Genomic DNA, 20,403 nt, shown 5'->3' on the forward strand with positions numbered 1-20,403 from the left:
GGCTCACTTGGCAGGGAATTGAGAGAGGTCTCCAGTCAGCAGCCACCAAAGGATTGAGGCACTCAGTCCAACAGCCTGCAAAGAACTGCCAACAACCTGAGATGACCGCAGCCCTAGCTGACACCTTGACAGCAGCCTGGGAAAGGACCCTGAGCCACAGACCAAGCTAAATCAGGCCAGATTCCTGGCTCACAGAGGCAGTGAAATTATAAATATTTGTTATGTAAGCCACTAATTTAGGGGGTAACTTATTACACAGCCATTGATAACAGTTACATATTTGTGTCTTTATTAATGCATTAAATAACAAGATCAAGACCTACAGTAATTTTGCAGTAATGACGCACATTATTTAAACAACATTTTAGATATCTGCAACAACTTCAACGTGGTAGAAAATATGTGTGATTTCTCTTGGGGTGAAGTCATAGGTTGCTAATGTTACTGTGGTTTGCTGACTACTTTCATAATGGGAGAAATGCTAATTTACAGACTTTAGTGAAAAAAATATGCGAATGTACATATATGCTAAATATAAGTAGGTATATGTACATATATATAATGGATATATTTACTTTTTCATTAAGTTTCATTCACCCAGATGAAGAACTCATGGCCTAAATAAGAGATTATTTGTAGGGCCTTCCAAAACTGCAATCATCAACATTCTCAGACATTAGAATTAAAGTTCAGGGAATAAACCCAGTTAACAGATACAGACCATAGCCATTGCTAACTTTATTAACCTACCGTTGTACATGGATTTTTATCCTCTTTCACTTATTCCCTCTTCTCCAAACCTAGGCTAAATGTTGATAGACAGGCTAACATCGTAGGCCAGAACGTGAGAAAAATTGTGGTTGAAAACCTCTACAGCTCTCAGAATTCATCTGATTTTTGTTTTCAGCATGTAAGCTGAAAATGTAAGCTCTTTGACCAAAGTGACTCTTCAGTATTACTCTTACTCTCCTAGGGCTACCTCATAGTAAGTAACCAATGAATGTCAAATGACTGCAGTAAATGATAATAGAAGGGAACTTTATTTATTTATTTTTTTTTTGAGAGAGAGAGAGAGAAGGGGGGGCAGGCAAAAGGAGAAGGAAAGAGAGACTCTAAGCAGGCTCTGTGGAGCTTGATGCAGGGCTCCATGTAGGGCCCCATGCGGGGTTTGATCTCATGACCGTGAGGTCATGATCTGAACCGAAATCAAGAATCAGATGCTTAACTGATTGAGTCAGGTGCCTCTAGAAGGAAACTATTAATAAAACCTTCCCACTGGCTGAATAGAGCTGCTTTTCTATATATGCAGCTTTGTAATTGTGGGATATGGTCAAAGCAGTATTTGGAGGATAGTTTATTGCTTTAAATGCATTTAACAGAATATACAAAAAACGTAAAAACAAAAAACCAAGCTCTTAACTCAGGAAACTTGAAAAAGAAAAGAAACCTAAAGAAAGTAGAAGGATGTAAAGATTAGTGTAGAATCCCTTCCAGGGGTCCATGGCCCTTATGTGCACCAAGTATTATAGGTCAAAACATAACTAATCCTACACATAATTCTATTTTTCAAATGGATGTAAATTCTATTATGATTAACAAAGTCAAATACATTTCTGGAGCACCTGGGTGGCTCAGTCGATTAAGCATCCGACTCTTGATTTCAGTTTAGGTCATGAGCTCAGGATTCATGAGATCAAGCCCTGCAGAGCCTGCTTGGGATTTGCTCTTTCTTTCTCTCTCTGCCCCTCTCCTGCTCACACTCTCTTTTAGAATAAATAAAATAGGGGGCTCCTGGGTGGCTCAGTTAAGTGTCCAACTTCAGTTCAGGTCATCATCTGGTGGTTTGTGGGTTCGGGTCCTACATCGGACTCTGTGCTGACAACTCAGAGCCTGGAGCCTGCTTTGGATTCTGTGTCTCCCTCTCTCTATTCCTCCCCCACTCACACTCTGTCTCTCGCTCTCAAAAATAAACATAAAATTTTTTTTAATAAATAAAGTAAAACATTAAAAAAACAAATACAGTTCTAGAACGTAAATGTAAATATAAAATATTAATGCAATAGGGAATTTTTTTTAAAGACTGAACTTGACTTATAAAAACCAAAAGGTGATTCTTTGAAAAGTCAAGGAAGTAGGAAAAACTTTGGCAAGACTAATTCAGGAACAAAAATAAAAGACACGAATAGTAAGAATGAGAATGGAGATGTAGCTACAGGTGTGGAGATTTTTTAAAGCATAAAAAATGTGATTAAAAAAGAGAGGAGGGGCAGCCGGGTGGCTCAGTCAGGTGAGCATCCAACTCTGGCTCAGGTCATGATGTAGCAGTTTGTGAGTTTAAGGCCCACGTCAGAGCCTGAAGCCTGCTTCAGATTCTGTGTCTTCCACTCTCTCTGCACCTTCCCCTCTTGCACTCTGTCTCTCCCTTTCTCAAAAATGAATACATATTAAAAAGATTTTTTTAAGAGAGAGAGATTGTTATTAAGACAAGCTGATTGAGCACTCCTCTCTGTGTGAATAAAAGAGTAATATTAATTTCTGATTCGCTCCATGTTAAGATTAAAGAGTAACTAACATTTACTGAGCTCTTTCTGTGCGCTAAGCATTGTGCTCTTTGCTTGTAATATCTCATTTAATCCTTACAATAAGCCTGTGAGTTAGGTATAATTATCCCCAGTTTTTACAGATGATAAAACTGAGGCTCAAGAGCTATAGTGACTTACCTCGGGTCACACTAGATAGCGACTGACAAAGCCAGCCTCTCAGATTCCCAGTGGTAGACAAAATACTCCTGAGCAAAAGCAAAAACAAGAAATCTGGAGACAGAGAAACTTGTTTTAGGTCACTGGCCTACTTACAATATGCTCAGTGAATGTTAGCTATTACTGTGATAATAATCCCCATACTTTAAATGGGTTTAAGACTACCACCTAAAACACACCAGAGTTAAGGGCAGAAATTCACTTTCAAGGCTGTTTATCCAGCATTATTTATTTGCACCTGTGAAAAGCTGGAATTAACCTAGATGTCTAAAAGTAAGGATGGGTGCAATAAATTACTATGGACCCATACAGTATAATAGCATGTATGTGTTAGAAATCATATATAGATAAATGATTGACACGAGGAGATGTTCAGAATATTTTGTCTGGTTTGGAAATTCTTTTAAAGCACGTTGCCAAGACTGTAATATCTTTTGTATGAAAATTATTTGAAAAATAATATATGTATATATAATCATAATATGTATATTTCAAGATTTAAATGAAAGACACAAAATAAAAGTTTTCTCTTAATGTGATTATGAAAAAAAAATTATGATGTATAATGTTATGCCAGTAGATTAAAAAAAATTTTTTTAAGGAGAGAGAGAGAATAGGTACTTCCAGTCCTCCTGGAAGGCTGTCCTGATAGAAATCTATTAATTTTTTTACTATGGAAAAAATAGAAAGTTTATGGAATAATGCCTTTCCAGTTTGACCCTAAGAGTGTTTGACTACTGGCTCCTCTTGTCATTGTCCTGACTTTCAAAGGGCTAGTTCAGCCAGGCTAAATGCAACTGAGTTTCTTTGAAAATAAAGGCTCTGTTCTGTAAGCTTCAGGGGTATTTGCCCGGACCGTTTAATCAAACACATGACAATCCATTCAAAACTCTCACCAGATTGCCTTCTGCAAAGCACTTTATAAACCTGGAAACAATGACTTCTAGTTGATGCCTGCTTTAATTTTTAACCTGCTTGACTAAATGGCAAACTATTTATCACAGAAGGTCTAAACCATTCCAAGATTTTGGTTATGTCTCCCCCAAAGTGAAAAGCACCTATGTAAATCAGATGCCTGAAGAAAAACATTAAGGAAAAGTGAAAAGTACATTGTGTTTAACCATCTCTTTGCATTATTTTTATTGCTCTGCAAAGTGTAATAAAGAACCAAAAGGACTGGATTCCAAGGACCTGGTTCTATTACTCACTGTATGACCCAGCACAGATCAAAAAAGTTACCCGAAGTCCTATTCCTGCATCTGCAAAATGAAGAAAATCAACACAATAGTTGCTGAAGAGATGAAGCAGAATTATGTATGGTAAAGGCACTTTGAAAATTATAAGACCCCATGGCCATAAAGGAAAGAATACTAGTTTGAAGCTAGGAAGATCTCAATATCAATAGCTACTTCTTAGGATCACTGTGAGGATGAAGTGAAATTAAATGAGATAAGTTAAGCACCAAGTATAGGGCCCAGAACGTAATCACATTCAGTTCAAGCGAACTATTATCATTTCCATTAATAACATTTAGTGAGGGGCGCCTGGGTGGTTCAGTCAGTTGAGCGTCCAACTTTGGCTCAGGCCACGATCTCGCAGTTTGTGAGTTCAAGCCCTGCGTCGGGCTCTGTGCTGACAGCCCAGAGCCTGGAGCCTGCTTTGGATTCTGTGTCTCCCTCTCTCTCTGCCCCTCCCCCACTCATACTGTCTCTCTTACTCTCAAAAGTAAATAAACATTTAAAATTTTTTTTAAATAATATTTAGTGATATAACAAAAACATATGTTTTAGAATGGAACCCGTTTTTCTCTTGTCATTACAAGCCAAATGGATTATCTGAAATTAAGGAACATTTTTGGTGATGTTTACATCCATGAAGAGAGAGAAAGTCCCTATGGGACCTTTCCTGCTTTGACTCTTGTCTGCTTTCTATTGATTTTTACAAATTCCTGATCCTAACAAAGATAAAGATACAGTGGATTTTCCATCTGTGATATAGGAAATATAGTGCATGAGTAAGATGAGGCTAAGCAATGCAGTAACAGATCATCACAGAATTTTAGTGGCTTCAAATGGTGAGGATTTATTTACCGCTTATGCTTTATGTCCTTTATAGGTCATCAGTAAGGCTTTGCTCCTTAGAGTCACTCAGGGTTCCAGGCCAGTGGACAAGCTGTCATCTTGAATATTGCTAGTCTTCATGCCAGAAGGAAAAGCAGTTTGGAGGGTCTCAAGCAGAGATTTCTGCTTACAATCCATTGGCCAGAAGTAGTTGCATGACCCTACACAAATAAGACAGAGCCAGGATAGAATCTCTTGATAATCCAAGAAGGAGAGAAAACCAGAAATATTTGGCGATTGTACTAATTGTACAGTATACATGTGAAATTGCATTGTATATGTGGAAACCACTCTCCAAATGCTATTATAGGGTGCCCTTTCTTCACCTCTTAAAGAAAAACTGACAGTGACACTCCTTACAAAAGAAAAGTGCAAGGCACTGTGATATTTTGTGATGATATATACTACACTAGATATGGTTTAAAGATTTTAAAGCTGAAGTTAAAAAGAAAAAAAGAAATATGTTTGGTGCCTTCAGTTTCCTAAAAATGATCTTCACTGATATTAGAAATTCACTAACATTATAATTCAATTTTAAAAAGTCTTTTTCTTTTTAAAACTGAAAAGCTGTGGGTTTTTTTTTTTTTCCTTAAATCTTGCTGTCTTCCCCATTCCTAATTTTAGGGTTGAGTACAAAAACTTCATTTTTTCAAGTAAGAAAAAGAAGCCCCACCAAAGACTATTTTTCATCATAATAGTCGAATTCAACTTATGAAAACCCATTGATGTTTAATATAGGCAGCCCAATAAAAACTGAAATACTGTGAATACATTCTAGAAAATTATTATAGTCCCTTTGTTGTAGAGTATCTATTCATATCCTGTGATTGCAGTACTTAAAATTATTGTACTTTAAAAAGCGATTACTTTCCAGTTTTAAAGGAATTTTAATGATACCACTCATATTTTTAACTGTAAGTCATGTGTGTATAGTATAGGAATAGAGTTCCTATACTTTATTTGGTTTTTCCTCTGTATTAGCCATTTAATATGGAATATATGAAACAAAATTGATTTCTTTAAAAGTAATTATGAGTGCTTCAAAGTCTGTTTGAATTTTAGCATTAGCTCTTTCGAGATGGTGTGAGGTCTCAGAAAATCTATAAACCAAAAGGCTTTGGTGGGGCTTTCTTTTTTATACCTTCTATCTTTTAGGGTGGGGATTTCTTTCCCTTTTTTACAGCCTATTCAGTGACTCTAAGTGCGAGTCCTACTCCTTCAATTATCTACTTTATTTTTTATTTTTATTTTTTAATGGTGAAATATCTAGGACTGGAGAAACAGTCCAGATAGAGAACGTCTCTAACACAAACCCCCACATGGCCTGGATGCTAGTAGATGTTCCTACTGTGGGCTGAACCTGGAGGGAAATTCAGACATGGTACAACTAGCAGACCTATTTTCCGCGTTCTGAAGTAAACTGTCCATGCTCGGAGGCAGAGAATAGGGCAGACCAAATGGGCAAGCAGGGCAGAGGGTCTCTCCTGAGTCACACTGTGTGTTGGAAGGAGGACCACATTTAGGGTCCATATCTGGACTAAAGGCTGATTCCTTAGCCTAGTGGTCTTGGGCACATTTCTTACACTCTCTAAACCTCAATTAACTCATCCATAACAGGAATAATTTAGATTTTGGAGGTCCTCATTATCAGGGGATAATCGTTTCCAAAAAAATTTAAGATGTTGGAAGGAGAGCCAGTATTTTATAGTAAGTATAAAAAAAAAAAATTGGTTGTGTGTACTTTACCACAGCAGAAAAATTTTTAATTAGGTTACAATTACAGCTACGCAGTACTTAGACTGAGCAAAGGCTGAATCACATTAGGGATTTGGTTAGTGTAGTTTTTCTGACACACTTGTATGATATTATGGATTGACATCCCTCAGTCTACATTGGACATTACATCATAATCATATAGAGAGGGTCACTCTGGAAAAAAATATGTTTTCTGACCTCCTTTGATGTTCACATTTTCCTATTTTAAACCATTGTTTTCAACAGTTTCCACTATGTTAAAGCAGTTAAAACAACTGGACTTCCTTCTCAGCTCTTTCTTCCCACCAGAGAATGTCAACGTTAGGGCAAATTCCTAGAACTTGGTGAAATAGAATGCACATTTTACGCTTGCACACTTATTGCCAAATGGCTACCCAGAGATTGTACTAATTTCCACTATAACCAGCAAGCAGTACAGGCAAATTCCCACTTCCCCACGTGCTTGGTCATGCTAGGCCTTATCCATATTTTTAATCATGCCCAAGAAAGACTAAGACCTTAGCATAATATTTGAGATAGACCCTACTGTTAAACAGAAGGGAAGTTTGTGTGGAGACTCATTTTGTAATAGGTCAATTGGCTAGTAATTATTTTAATGTTTTAATGACTTTTGCTTCTTCAAATAGTCTCATACCACCGGGGATTCGGGGAATGAATATCTGGGTAAGAAAGACCCTCTCCTCCATCTGGTACAGTCGTGAAAGCTAAATTAGAAAAGGTATATAAGGGGCGCCTGGGTGGCGCAGTCGGTTAAGCGTCCGACTTCAGCCAGGTCACGATCTCGCGGTCCGTGAGTTCGAGCCCCGCGTCAGGCTCTGGGCTGATGGCTCGGAGCCTGGAGCCTGTTTCCGATTCTGTGTCTCCCTCTCTCTCTGCCCCTCCCCCGTTCATGTTCTGTCTCTCTCTGTCCCAAAAATAAATAAAAAACATTAAAAAAAAAAAAAAGAAAAGGTATATAAAATGACAGCTACTTCACAGGCACGCCATCCAAGTTCCTCTTCTCCCTTTCGGCCCTGGGGCTATGGCTGAGGTCAAGACTCAGCCTCACTGTAGGGAAGTAAGTCACAAATCCTGTGGCTTATTTGAACATAGAAAATTCAATTAGGGTCTGGGGCGGACAAGATCATTACTAGTGTCGGTTGTTGCTCTGTTGATGGTTGTCTTGTTGCTGAGTAGTTCTATAAATCTAAAGATAGGGATTGTCGAGAAGTTACTGGATCTGCTTCTCATTCCATTCCATTCTCCAACCACCCTGTGAATCAGGTTGTTGTTTTCAGAGGCTTACCGCATACATTTTATGCTGATTTGGTTTCCTGGAGGAAGTAACCCAAATAGGCCTTGAAAAAATTGATTTTTTTTTTTTTTTTCTGATTAGGCCACACAGCATTTTGTGGACAAGGTTAAGGAGATTATCTTCATTTAATAGCAATAGGAAACTGTTGAAGGGCTTCAGGCAGAAGAGTGACAGGTCAATTCGCACTTTAAAAATACCCTGACGATAGTATGGAGAATCAGAGTGGATAGTAGTGGACCATTAGGAGGTTGAGTTTTATATTTATAAGCACTAAGTTGTATATTTTAAATGGTCTGGGGCCAGAATACCATGGTAAGTGGAAATGAATATCTGGTCTACTTGTAGGTATGTCCCACCAGGGCTGAAGGGTGCAAAGATGACCAGATTTGATAAATCAGATAAATTGAAATCAGACAAATCATTTTACTCATCAAGAAAATGTCTGATTTCACTTCAACTGACATTTTGTTACAGATTAAGGGTATGCTACTTAGCCAACAGAAATGTTTTGGTTTGCTAGACAATTATATTTTTCATTATAAATTGCCACAGGTTCTTTTCTGAGTTCCATTTACTCTTAGTTTATATTAATTTCTCTGAGTTTGATTATCTCTGAAAAAGTTAAATTTCTAGAAATGCATAGCTAAGGATTAAGATCTGTCCTAAGCAATCCAAAGAAAGTCTCTTGTTAACATCTTTGCGCTGTTGGTCTCTGATTACAATAGTTCCTATGGTAGAATCATGCTGGAATAAAATTCTTTTAGGAGGAGTGATACTCATAGAACCTTAAACATTCTAATGTTTAAAATAGACCAATTGTAATACCTGATAATCAAATTATATATTATGTTGTTATTATCATTCACATACATAATGGCCTGGTTGTAGGTTAGGTTTCCTGGGAAAAAGACCCTGTAACTCTTGGATTCGTGTGCAGGAGATTAATTGGGGAGTGATCTCTGGAACCACTCAGGTGCAGAGAGAGCGCCACAGGATTAGGCAGAAGGAGAACTTGAACTGAGAGGCAGGTGCAGTAGAGGCGTCAGCCTACCCCACAGGGAGCTCTGGAGTTGGGATGACCCTTCAGAGTCCTCACAATTGAGGCAAGGGGTCGGGGCTTTGTACCCCAACCTCAACCAGCTGTTGGATGGAGAGGCAGTTGAGTTGGCTGCGGGCATAGCTGGAGAGGGGCTCTGTGGAGGCTCTCTGAAGCCAGTGCTCCCAGCAACCACGGACCTGAGTGACGTTCCGCAGCGTCCGAAACCCGCCCACTGAAGACTTTGTCCTTGGGCCTGCGCTCTTATATTGCACGCACCAATAAAATACTGCCTTCAAAACATCCCACTTTACCTCCTGATGTGATACACTGAGGTCACGTCCCTTCTGTATCACCCTCTTACCCTCAATCTAATCATGAAGAACATCAAACAAAAAGCGAGAGATATTATACAACAACGGGCCTATACTCTTCAAAATGTACGGGGTGCCTGGAAATGTCGTAAAAACGGTCAGACTCAGAAATGTTTCCAGACTTTAAAAGATTAGAGAAATAACACAGCTAAATGCAATACTTAATCCTCAATGTATTCCTTGATCAGAATTTTATTATAATTTGCTATTAAAGACATTACCGGGGTGCTGGGCAAAAATAAATTAGATGTTAATGTAAATTTTTTTATTCTGAATTTTTCTGTGGTCACGAAGAAATACACACAGCAATATTTAAGCATAAGAGGGTAAAATGTTCCATTTGAACAGTACCATAGAGAAACCACAGTATCTGTCGATGGAGAACATGATGTTTTTAGTAACTAGGACTAATTACATTTCATAGAAATGTGCTTACCTAGAATGCATGTACAAGGAGAATAGATCCTATTTTCTAAAAGGGCCCTTTCTTATTGTTCTTTACAAAAGCCAGGTGGCTTCATTTATTTCTGACTTGTGCAACTACCTCCTTCCTGCCTATGTATTTTGTTTTTTAGGTCCAGAGGCCCTGTATCATTTACCTTCCTTATTTGATATATTTTTTAAACAATCTGTATACACACATACATACATAAAAACAATTTGTTGTGAACTACTTCCATTTTACATAAATATTGTTAGTGAACTTCCATGGGAATTACAGTAACTTGAAAAAAAGTAAAGTAATCCTCTTTGTTCAATCAGTAAGGTGTTTTGAATCCTGCTGAGTCCCACTGAATAAAAAAAGAATAACATTTTTATAAACCTTTACAGTTACTTAATGCTTTCCTTAAAGGATCTCAAAGTAACTTATAGGTATTTAATTAAGCAATGAACACTCCTGTGAACACACTATATGTTATTCTTTTATTTTTTTTTTAATGTTTATTTATGTTTGAGGGAGAGAGTGGGGAGGGACAGAGAGAGGGAGAGACTCAGAATCCAAGGCAGGTTCCAGGCTCTGAGCTGTCAGCACAGAGCCAGACGTGGGGCTCAAACTCACGAACGGTGAGATCATGACCTGAGCCAAAGTTGGATGCTTAACCAATTGAGCCACCCAGGGGCCCCATTATTCTCATTGTAAGATAATTCAACTTGGTGCACCTGGGTGGCTCAGTTGGTTAAGTGTCTGACTTCGGCTCAGGTCATGATCTCACGGTTTGTGGGTTCAAGCCCCGCATCTGACAGCTCAGACCCTGGAACTTGCTTGGGATTCTGTGTCTCCCTCTCTCTGCTCCTCCCTGGCGTGAGTGCTCTCTCTCTCTCTCTCTCTCTCTCTACTCTCTCAAAAATAAATGAACATTAAAAAAATGTATGACAAAAATAATAAAAAAAATAAAGATGAGTCAGCTAAAGAAAAATTAAACAGAAATCATTATGTTATATATATCTATATCTATATATATGTATATATATAGATATACATATATACATATATGTATGCTTGCCCAGGACTTTCTTGGTTTTAGCACTGAAAACCCTGTGTCTCAGGAACTCTCTCGATATCAGGCAAAGCAGAACAATAGGTCACTCTAACTATACCTTCTGTTTCTCTTTCAAGGTAAATGAATGAACATTGACTACAAAAGTCAGAGACCCAACTAGTTAATAAGTTATAGACTGGCCTTGGGGACTTGTGAACTTAAGTGCTCACTTTGTCCCACAATAAAAGTGAGCCTTGGGTCCACTTCTGTGGGTTTTTGCATTCTCCATCAAACATTTTAACGTGTCATTTTTGTTTGAAGAAGTGACTATGTAAACAGAATTATATGTTGCTCCTAGCCTCTTGCAAGCCCAATTTAGAATTCACAGCGCTGAGAAAGAGAAGTTTTTAAAGGTCGAATGGGCTGGGAGGTTCATAATAGGGTCACTAGGAAAAATGTAAAATGTCAAAAAACACATCAACAGAACTCTCAGAGATGTTGTGAGGAGTAACAGATGTTGGTAAAACTGTTAATGAATGGCTTCCCCCAGGAACACTGGATCTTGACCCCAGCAACAACAGAACCACAGCCCCATAATGCTCAGCAACCATCCCCATCGTCAACAGTCATACCACTAGTAGTAAAAGGTAACTAAAATGAAAGAAACAGCTTTTGTATATAGCCACGTGTATGGCTAGTGTGTAGAGTGATTAAACTACCTTCACTTAATTTATATCACAATTCCTTTAAGATGAAACTGAAACAATGATACTCTGTATCCTGTACACATTTTATCATAGCACTTGCAATGTCCCATGCACCTAGAGTGATTATTGATATATGGTAGGTATAAATACTTTTTGAAGGAAAAAAATGAGAGAATAGAAAGGATTCAAGCAAGTGTACTGAATAATATACTGAATAGTCTACCGAAAATAAGCTCTGGTAGGCACACAGGTGCTAACTAGAAAATATACAAGGGGTGCCTGTGTGGCTCAGTTGGTTAAGCGTCCGACGATTTCGGCTCAGGTCATGATCTCACAGTTCAAGAGTTCAAGCCCCACGTCGGGCTCTGCACTGACAGCTCAGAGCCTGGAGCCTGCTTCGAATTCTGTGTCTCCCTCTCTCTCTGCCCCTCCCCCACTCACACTCTGTCTCTCTTTCTGTCTCTCAAAAATAAATAAACATTAAAAAAAAGAAGAAGAAAATATACAAGACATTCTTCTAAATTGGGAGGTGGAGCAGAAGGACGAAGAAATGTAAGATTATGCCTCTGTCACTAAGAGCATTAAAATTATGTCAGGGAGCTATGGTTGAAAGTTTAAAAATGCCTTGTGTTCAGTACAACAGTACAAAGCTCCACATAAGTAAAAGTCAAATGAATGATAAGGACAGTAATCTCAGAGAAGGCGGCGACATCAGTGTGACCTGTGCTAGAATAAGTGAGGTCCTAGCTTAGATTCATCTCCCCGATGACCTAACACTGGATTAAATCCTCTTATGGCTTCCCTCTCATAGTATGGAGGCACTGAAATTCCTATTTTCTTCTCTGTTTCTGCCACTAGGCAAAAATCTCCTTGAGAGAAGGAACTGTATATCATTCACCACTGCTTCTCCAATAGCTGCCATCATGCCTGGCAAAGAGAAGACCAAAAAGAAATGGATTTGGAAAGATTGGATAAACAAGTGAATAAAAAAATATTTTGGGTGAATCTTTAAGGATCTGAGAAATTAGGGGCACCTGGGTGGCTCAGTTGGTGAAGCGTCTCTGACTCTTGGTTTTGGCTCAGGTCATGATCTCAGGATTTTCATGTGATTGAGCCCCATAGCTGGCTCTGTACTGACAGCGGGGAGCCTGCTTGGGATACTCTCTCTCCCTCTCTCTCTGTCCCTCCCCCACGCATCGTGCTCTCTCTGTCTCTAATCTCAAAACAAATAAATAAACATTAACAAAAAGGGATCTGAGAAATTAAAGGATTGGACATTCGGGGACAGGGAGAACAATGTGGGCAAAGATGTAGAAGCAGGAACAATGTGTTCACTGAACACTGACTAGACTAGAAGTTCCAGGAAAGTAAAATTCCAGTTAGTTAACATATAGTGTAATACTAGTTTCAAGTCTACAATTTAGTGATTCAACACTTCCATACTCACTCTGTGCTCATCACAACAAGTGCACCCCTTAATCCTCATCACCTATTTAACCCATCCCCCCATCTACTACCCCTCTGGTAACCATCAGTTTATTCTCTATAGTTAAGAGTCTGTTTCTTGGTTTGCCTCTCTTTTTTCCCCTATAGTCACGTGTTTTGTTTCTTAAATTCCACATATAAATGAAATCATATATTTGTCTTTCTCTCACTGACTTATTTCGCTTAACATAATACTCTCTAGCTCCATCCATGTTGTTGCAAATGGCAAGATTTCATTCTTTTTTCTGGCTGGATAATATCCTATCGTGTGTGTGTGTGTGTGTGTGTGTGTGTGTGTGTCTACCACATCTTTATCCATTTACCAGTCAATGGACATTTGGGCTCTTTCCATAATTTGGCTATTGTAAATAATGTTGCTATAAAATTCTGGGTATATGTATCCTGTCAAATTAGTATTTTTGTATTCTTTGAGTACATACCTAGGAGTAAGAATTTTTAACCTGACGTTCTAGGAGAAAGTAAGGTCATAAAACTTTGAATTGGAAGATGACAAAACCAAAGAAATCCTTTAGGGAGACTAACCTGATGGGAGGGAATGGATGGACTATTGAATGAGGGAAAAGGAGACACAGAGCTCAGTTAAAAGGCCAGGGCAGAGGCCCAAGTCAAAAAGATAAGAACTTTGGGGGGTCACCTTGAAAAGAGAAAAGCAAAGACAAATGAGAGAGGTATTTTGTGTGTGATCCTATCATGAAACAGAAGGAGAAATTTTGAAGAAACAATCTCTTTAGTAGATTGGCTATGGGCAAGAGCAAGGAAAGAAGTGAAGAATTATGTTTTGGGGCCTGGATAAATTAATGAATGACAATTGTAGCTACATACCAAACAAACAAAAAAAAAAAGTAGGGGATGAGTTTGGTTTTGGAATGTTGCTATGGTAACTAGGCTTGAAGATGGTTCCAAACAATTCCACCATTCCCTGTACATTCAAGCTGTTTCTTGCATGAAGAGATAGGGCTTGGGCACCTGGGTGGCTCGGTTTGTTAAGTCTCTGACTTTTCGTTGTGCCTCAGGTCATGAACTTGCGGTTCATGAGTTCGAACCCCACATCAGGCTCTGCACTGACACACAGAGCCAGCTCGGGATTCTCTCTCTCTCCCTCTCTCTCTGCCCTTCCTCTGCCCATGTTCTCTCTCTCTCTCTCTCTCTCTCTCTCAAAATAAATAAATAAACTTAAAAAAAAAAAAAAGAGCTAGAGCTTATGATCTTTCTCCCCAAATCTGGCTAGGTCGAGACTGCTTTCACCAATAAAATACAAAGGAAGTAATTTTCTGGGGCTTCTGAACTCAGAAGAGAAGGCCTGGCAGCCTCCACTTCCTCCATCTTGGAGCTTGAAGTCATCAGAGAAAAAGTCTAGGATACCCCACTGAAGAGAGGCCATGGGGTGAGAAAATCAAGGCACCAGCCATCCAGCCCCAACTGCTATCCGAATACAACTGCATGAGAGACTCCAAGCGGGACACGTACAGCTACCCAGGTGAGCCATCCAAGTCAACCCATGGAATCATGAGTTAGAGTAAAAATGGTTGGCATTTCAAGCCACTAATTTTTGGGATGGTGTGTTAGGCAGCAATGGCTATTTAAAATGGTAGCTTCTGATGTCATTACAGTATATATTGAAGTGAAAAAGTGCAGCAGCAGAAAATAAAGCTAAGTTTGAAGGCTGGGACACATGCAGAGGGGCTATGGCCTGAGAGAAAGTAGACCAGCTAGCCAGACCTCTTCATCGTTCTCATGCTATGATCCTAGGAAGATGGAAATCCACAGTTAACTTGAAGGCCTGTAAATTGAACCATCACTCTCCCCTTACTCTCCTCTCCCAAGTGTTAGGCAGAGAGTCAGGTAGCCAGACATTAGCCTCTCATCTTCATCTCCCCTGTGGTAGGGTTTCCAGGTAATGTACAGGATGTCCAGTTAAATTTGAATTTCAGACACACAATGAATTATTTTTTTGGTATAATTGTGTCCCAAGGATTGCATGGGAGATACTTATCCTAGAACACAATTCATCATTTGCCTGAAATTCAAATTTAACTGGGAGCCCTAGTTTTTGTTTTTGCTAAATCTGGCAATCTTATCATCAGCTACAGAGCGGAGAGTTCTTTCCTAAAAGAAGAACAAGGGCAGCTAGTGTGGGTACTGGATTCCAGTGTTTCCCATTGCATTCAGGGGTCTGGAGGCCCACCAGAGTAATGGTTGGCCCCTGAAGTGAAGTCAGTCAGTCAGCAAATCCCACCCAGATACACAGTTAAACTTTCTATCATTTCATTCTTAAATATAAATAGATAGCCAGGTATTTGATGAAAGCCTACAACATTAAAGAGAAAGATCAAGATAAATAAACAGAAAAAGTGGCCGTGGACAAAAGAGTTAATGCAGGGAACAGGATAGGACTTTTAAAAAACAGAAATAAAATCCTCAGAGAAAATGAGGTGACATTGTATTCCTAAAACATGAATACGATGCCATGGGAAAAGAGAAGTCAGATAACAAACCTCATTCTTGGAATTTGAAAATACAAGCGCCGAAACAAAACATTAAAAAGTTTGGAAGATGGCACAAGGACATTTGGCCAAACATAGAATAAAAAGACCCTAAGGGAAAAGAGAAGAGGGAACGTTAAGAAATGAGGGATTATTCCAGAAAGTCCAAACTGGCTAGAAAGCATTTCAGACAAAAAAGAACAACAACAGAATAGAAAAGCTAAATGAAGAAACAAGCTGTCTTCATATTGCACAAGCCCATTGATTGCAGAACAGGATGAGTGGGGAGGGGAAAGAAAACCGAAAGAAAAAACCCAGATATATCACTGGAAATGTATTAAAGATAAAATCCTAACATCTTCTTGAGAAAGTTTACACATACACACACACGCGCACGCGTGCACATCATTATCTAAGGAGTAAAAGGCAGGCATGCCTCAGACTTCTCATCAGTGGTAGTGTTGTCAAAATTCTGAAAGAAAATCAGTTTCAGCCTAGAATTCTATGTCGAGCCTATTGACTAGGTTGAAGGCAGAATATAGACATTTACAAACATGTAAGAACTTGGAAGTTTTACTCCTAATGCATCCTTTCTTAGCAAGTTACTTGAGTATGGTCTCCAGCAAAATGGAAATAGAACTTCAAGAGTCTAATTGAGGACAGCAATGAAGAGAAGTACGAGCATGGCGTCTATTAAGCAGGGTTAAGAGAGAAACTCTTTCATTTATCCAGCAAATATTTATTGTGCCCCTACTTCATGCTAGACCTTCTCCTAGGGGATGGGGATTCAGCAGTGAACAAGGAAGTCACCAGAATACTTCCATTCTAATGAGGGAGACAGAAAAGTAGCAAACAAATATGTATGTCATCTAATTGTAGGAAGTGGCAAATGGTAGGAAGGCAAACAAAGCAGGGGAAGGACAGGCGTGTTAGCTCAGGTAGGCGGACAAGGAAATCCTCTCTGAGGGGTGACAATTGAGGTGAGGCTTGAATGAAATGAGGAACTGGCCATATGCAACTCTGGGGGAAGAGTATTTCAGGAAGAAGACACAGCAAGTGCAAGGGCCTAGAGATAGAAATTAGCTTTGCGTGTTTGAAGAGTGGGAAGGACGCCACTGAGGTTAGGATACTGGGAGTAGTGGGAGGTGGTTAGAGGCATTAGCAGGCCCACATCGTGAGAGCCATCCTGCAGTGTGAGCTGTGACTATAAAGTCATTGGAGGGTTTTGGGGCACCTGGGTGGCTCAGTCAGTTAAGCACCGGACTTTGGCTCAGGTCATGATCTTGTGGCCTGTGAGTTCAAGCCCCATGTCAGGCTCTGTGCTGACAGCTCTGAGCCTGGAACCTGTTTCAGATTCTGTGGTTTTCTCTCTCTCTGCCCCTCCCCCCCGCCATGCTCTGTCTCTATCTCTCAAAAATAAATAAACGTTAAACATTTTTTTTAAAAAGTCATTGGAGGATTTTGAGCAAGATAATGAAGTGTGCAGCACAATGAAGGAATACAGGAAAAAAAGATTTCATGGGCTAAAAGGTGTGATTAAAATGATGAAAAATGTTAAGTATCAAGGCAAAGCATAGAAGAGAAAAATGGAAGGTAATCTGCAATGCTAGGGAAAATAGGTGGTATAATAACTAATGTAATTGTAGCATATTATGGAGCTCCCATTGAAAAATATTTAACTCCACACAATAATACAAGTAATTTTTAGACTTTCAACTTTTAGGATGGGATTGGAGTAAGCATTAAACAGAGGAAGCAGAATAGCACCGTGGTTATGAGCATGGCTTCTAGGAGTAGACTGCCTGAATTTGAATCCTGTCCTTAGCATTTGTTAACTGTGTGACCTTGGGAAGTTATTTAACCTCTCTGCTTTTCAGTTTCTTTACCTATAAAATGGGGATACTAAAAAGTACCTACCACATATGGCTGTGAGGCATAAATGAGTTGATGTTTGTAATGTAGATGGAACAGTGTTAGTACATGGTTGAGATTAAATTACTATTTCTTTGACTTATAAAGCATGGTACGATTAGAGGGCATTAGAAAGGTGCTCCATTCAAGTTCCTCTGTCCTACAGGTGTGAAATTCCATTATTGGAGATTTTGTTGAAGGCTTCACAATCTTTTAGAGCCCCTATGAAGTAAAAGTTCTTTTGAGAGGGATGATGTCCTAAATTCTCATCTGCTCCCAAGTTGTTTGAATTAATCAAATCCTTTCCAACCTTGATCCTTGTCTGAGCACACGGGCAGCATGGTGGGCAGCCTGAGATAGCGAGAGGGGCCCATTTGCCAGGGCAGCCCACGGCTTCAAAAAGGGATATGAGAGGATAGTTCAAAAGGAAACTAACTAGAACCCCAAGACAAACAGCCTCCCAATTTGGCCAAGAACAGGACTTCAACCAACAGAGTCTTGGCTTCTATTTCCCCACGGCCAATCCTGTCAGTGTCACATTGACATATTTAAACCAGGACAGAGGAGAGAGTTCCAGGCCTGGCACAGGCTCAGGTTATTTACTGCCAGACTAAAAAGCCATGGGGCTGTCATGGAGTCAACCCCCCAGGGACCTCTTTCTTCACATTTATTTTTGTCCAAGGCTCACTGGCCCCTACAGTGGACTTGATCCCAAAGGGTGGTCCCTGAACCAGGTCAGCCTTGAGGGCTTGGGAGGGGCTGTTTGTTCAGGCAGGAAACAGCTCACAGAAACCCTACCCGCCTTTGGGACTGGTTGCCTTGGGAAACCTTTCAATCCCCTCCAACTGGGGCCTCTGGCTGGCTAAACTCTTCTATTATTTCCACAAAAAACAGTGCCTGCGTTTGAGTGGAAAGAACATCTGTGCAAGTTAGAACCTGCCCCTTTTCAAGATGAGAATTCCTTTTTTTTTTCAAACACTCTTTTTCTTAAATGTTTATTTATTGTTGAAGGGGAGAGAGATAGAGCTTGAGCGTGGGACGGGCAGAGAGAGAGGGAGACAAAGAATTCAGAGCCCCATGCGAACTTACAAGCCCTGAGATCATGATCTGAGCTGAAGTCTGATGTTCAACCCACCCAGGCGCCCCTCAATATAAAATTTCTGATCCGTAGGCAGTCTGCTCTGGGAGTTGATGAAATCCAAAACTGGCATTTCCAGTAAACCCTTTCTGGCTTTTAGGTTTCACTTTGAGAGAGGCATGATACAGGAGGAAACTGTTGGCTTCAACAGTCACCATTTGTATTGGCATCCAAAGTATAGAAATCATAAAATCTTAAAGCTGGAAGAGACATATCACCTAGACCCCTAATTCTTTTTATACACAAGGAAGCTGAGAGATGAAGTAACTAAGTGCAACTGAGATTAAGCTCAGGTGTATTGACTTCCAGGATGGAAATGCAATTCATCAGACACCATTCGTCACCTGGAGAGGACTGGGGAGAGACTATCTGAGGCTTGCTGGAAACATTTTGTTTTCTTTGTATAGTATAATTATTACCTACAAACATGCAAAAACAATTTCAAATGCTATAAAATTTTTAATAGTTCTTAAATGGTTTAAAACTTTTTAAGGACAGCAAAAATGTAAAGTTACCTATATCTCACAGACCCCTGTAACCCGTGGCAGGCCCACTGAGAGACGCTGCAAATCAACTCTCTTTAGGACCTGGTAAAGCCCTTCAAAGTGGAATCTGAGTAATGGAAATAAAGAAGTAGTAGATCTCTCCCTTGCAGCCCCACTCCCACTCAGGTTTAGATGTGGCCTGGTTTAGATGACTGGTTATTTGTGAATGCAAAAGAAACCCCTCAGAAGGTTGGGGCTGGCAATGGCCAGCTCAGTCCAGCCCCACGTGTCCACTGTACTGTGGGTCCAAGGGGTCCTGGATCCAGAGTGCTTGGGAGCCGGAGACAGAAAGGAAGCATAGGAGAGGACAGGAAGTTTGGGAGCAAATGGGTAGGAATCAGACACATAGGATTATGTTCAGCTAGGGATGAGTCCATCATTCTGGAACCATCTCGGCGTGTCTGCCCATGGCCTAGGCTGTAAGGCGTATCCACCCTGAAATATGGAAATACTAGTATGACATCAGACTGATAAATGATGAGCAAATGGAGAAAAACAAAGGGACTGAATGCTTAAAAAGGTGGAGGTAGTGATGGAGTAGGAAGGGAAGAAAGCAAACTTTGTTTTAGAGCAGTATGAGTGAAAACTAGCCGATGTTCTTAACACTTTTATCCCTTTCTCACTAACTTATCACTTACACTCTTTTTTAAAATGAACTGTATTTTGCAGAGCAGTTTCAGGTTCACAGCAAAGTTGAGTGAAAAGCACAGAGTTCCCATATACTCCCTATCCCCACACGAGCATAGCATCCCTGACTATCAACATGTAGCTCCACAGTGGTGCATTTGTTATAACTGGTGAATATATATTGGCACATCATTATCACCCAAAGTCTATAGTTTACATTAGGTTTCACTCTTGGTGTTGTACATTCTATGGGTTTTGCAAAATGTATGATGAATGTAATCCACCATTATAGTATTATACAAAATGGTTTCACTGCCCTAAAAATCTTCCATGCTCTGCCTATTCATCCTTCCCTATCCTGTAGCCCATGGCAACCACTGATCTTTTTTATTTCCAAAATGTCATATAGTACGAATTATACAATATGTAGCCTTCTCAGATGGGCTTCTTTACTTAGTGATATGCATTTAGGGTTTATGCATATCTTTTCTGGCTTGATAGATCATTTCTTCTTAGCACTGAATAATATCCCATTATCTGGATGTACCACAGTTTATTTGTCCATTCACCTACTGAAGAACATCTTGGTTGCTTCCAAATTTGGTAATTACGAACAAAGGTGCTATAGACATCTGTGGGTGGTCTG

General features: G+C 39.7%; 1 long non-coding RNA gene across 10 annotated transcripts in view; it reads right to left on the bottom strand.

Annotated features, from left to right (window-relative positions):
• The window catches only part of LOC131519837 (uncharacterized), a 95,862-nt gene that overhangs the window by 326 nt on the left and 75,133 nt on the right, over nt 1-20,403 (bottom strand). For 9 of the 10 annotated variants that reach the window (XR_009265820.1, XR_009265823.1, XR_009265818.1 and 6 more), the window contains 2 exons: nt 4,850-5,040; nt 2,721-4,018 (listed from right to left, as the gene is read on the bottom strand). This is a non-coding gene — a long non-coding RNA (uncharacterized LOC131519837). The remainder of the gene's footprint in view (nt 1-2,720; nt 4,019-4,849; nt 5,041-20,403) is intronic. The other variant, XR_009265825.1, reaches the window with a different exon arrangement.

The sequence above is a fragment of the Neofelis nebulosa genome, chromosome 8, assembly GCF_028018385.1.
Source record: "Neofelis nebulosa isolate mNeoNeb1 chromosome 8, mNeoNeb1.pri, whole genome shotgun sequence".
In the NCBI taxonomy this organism is placed as follows: Eukaryota; Metazoa; Chordata; class Mammalia; order Carnivora; family Felidae; genus Neofelis; species Neofelis nebulosa.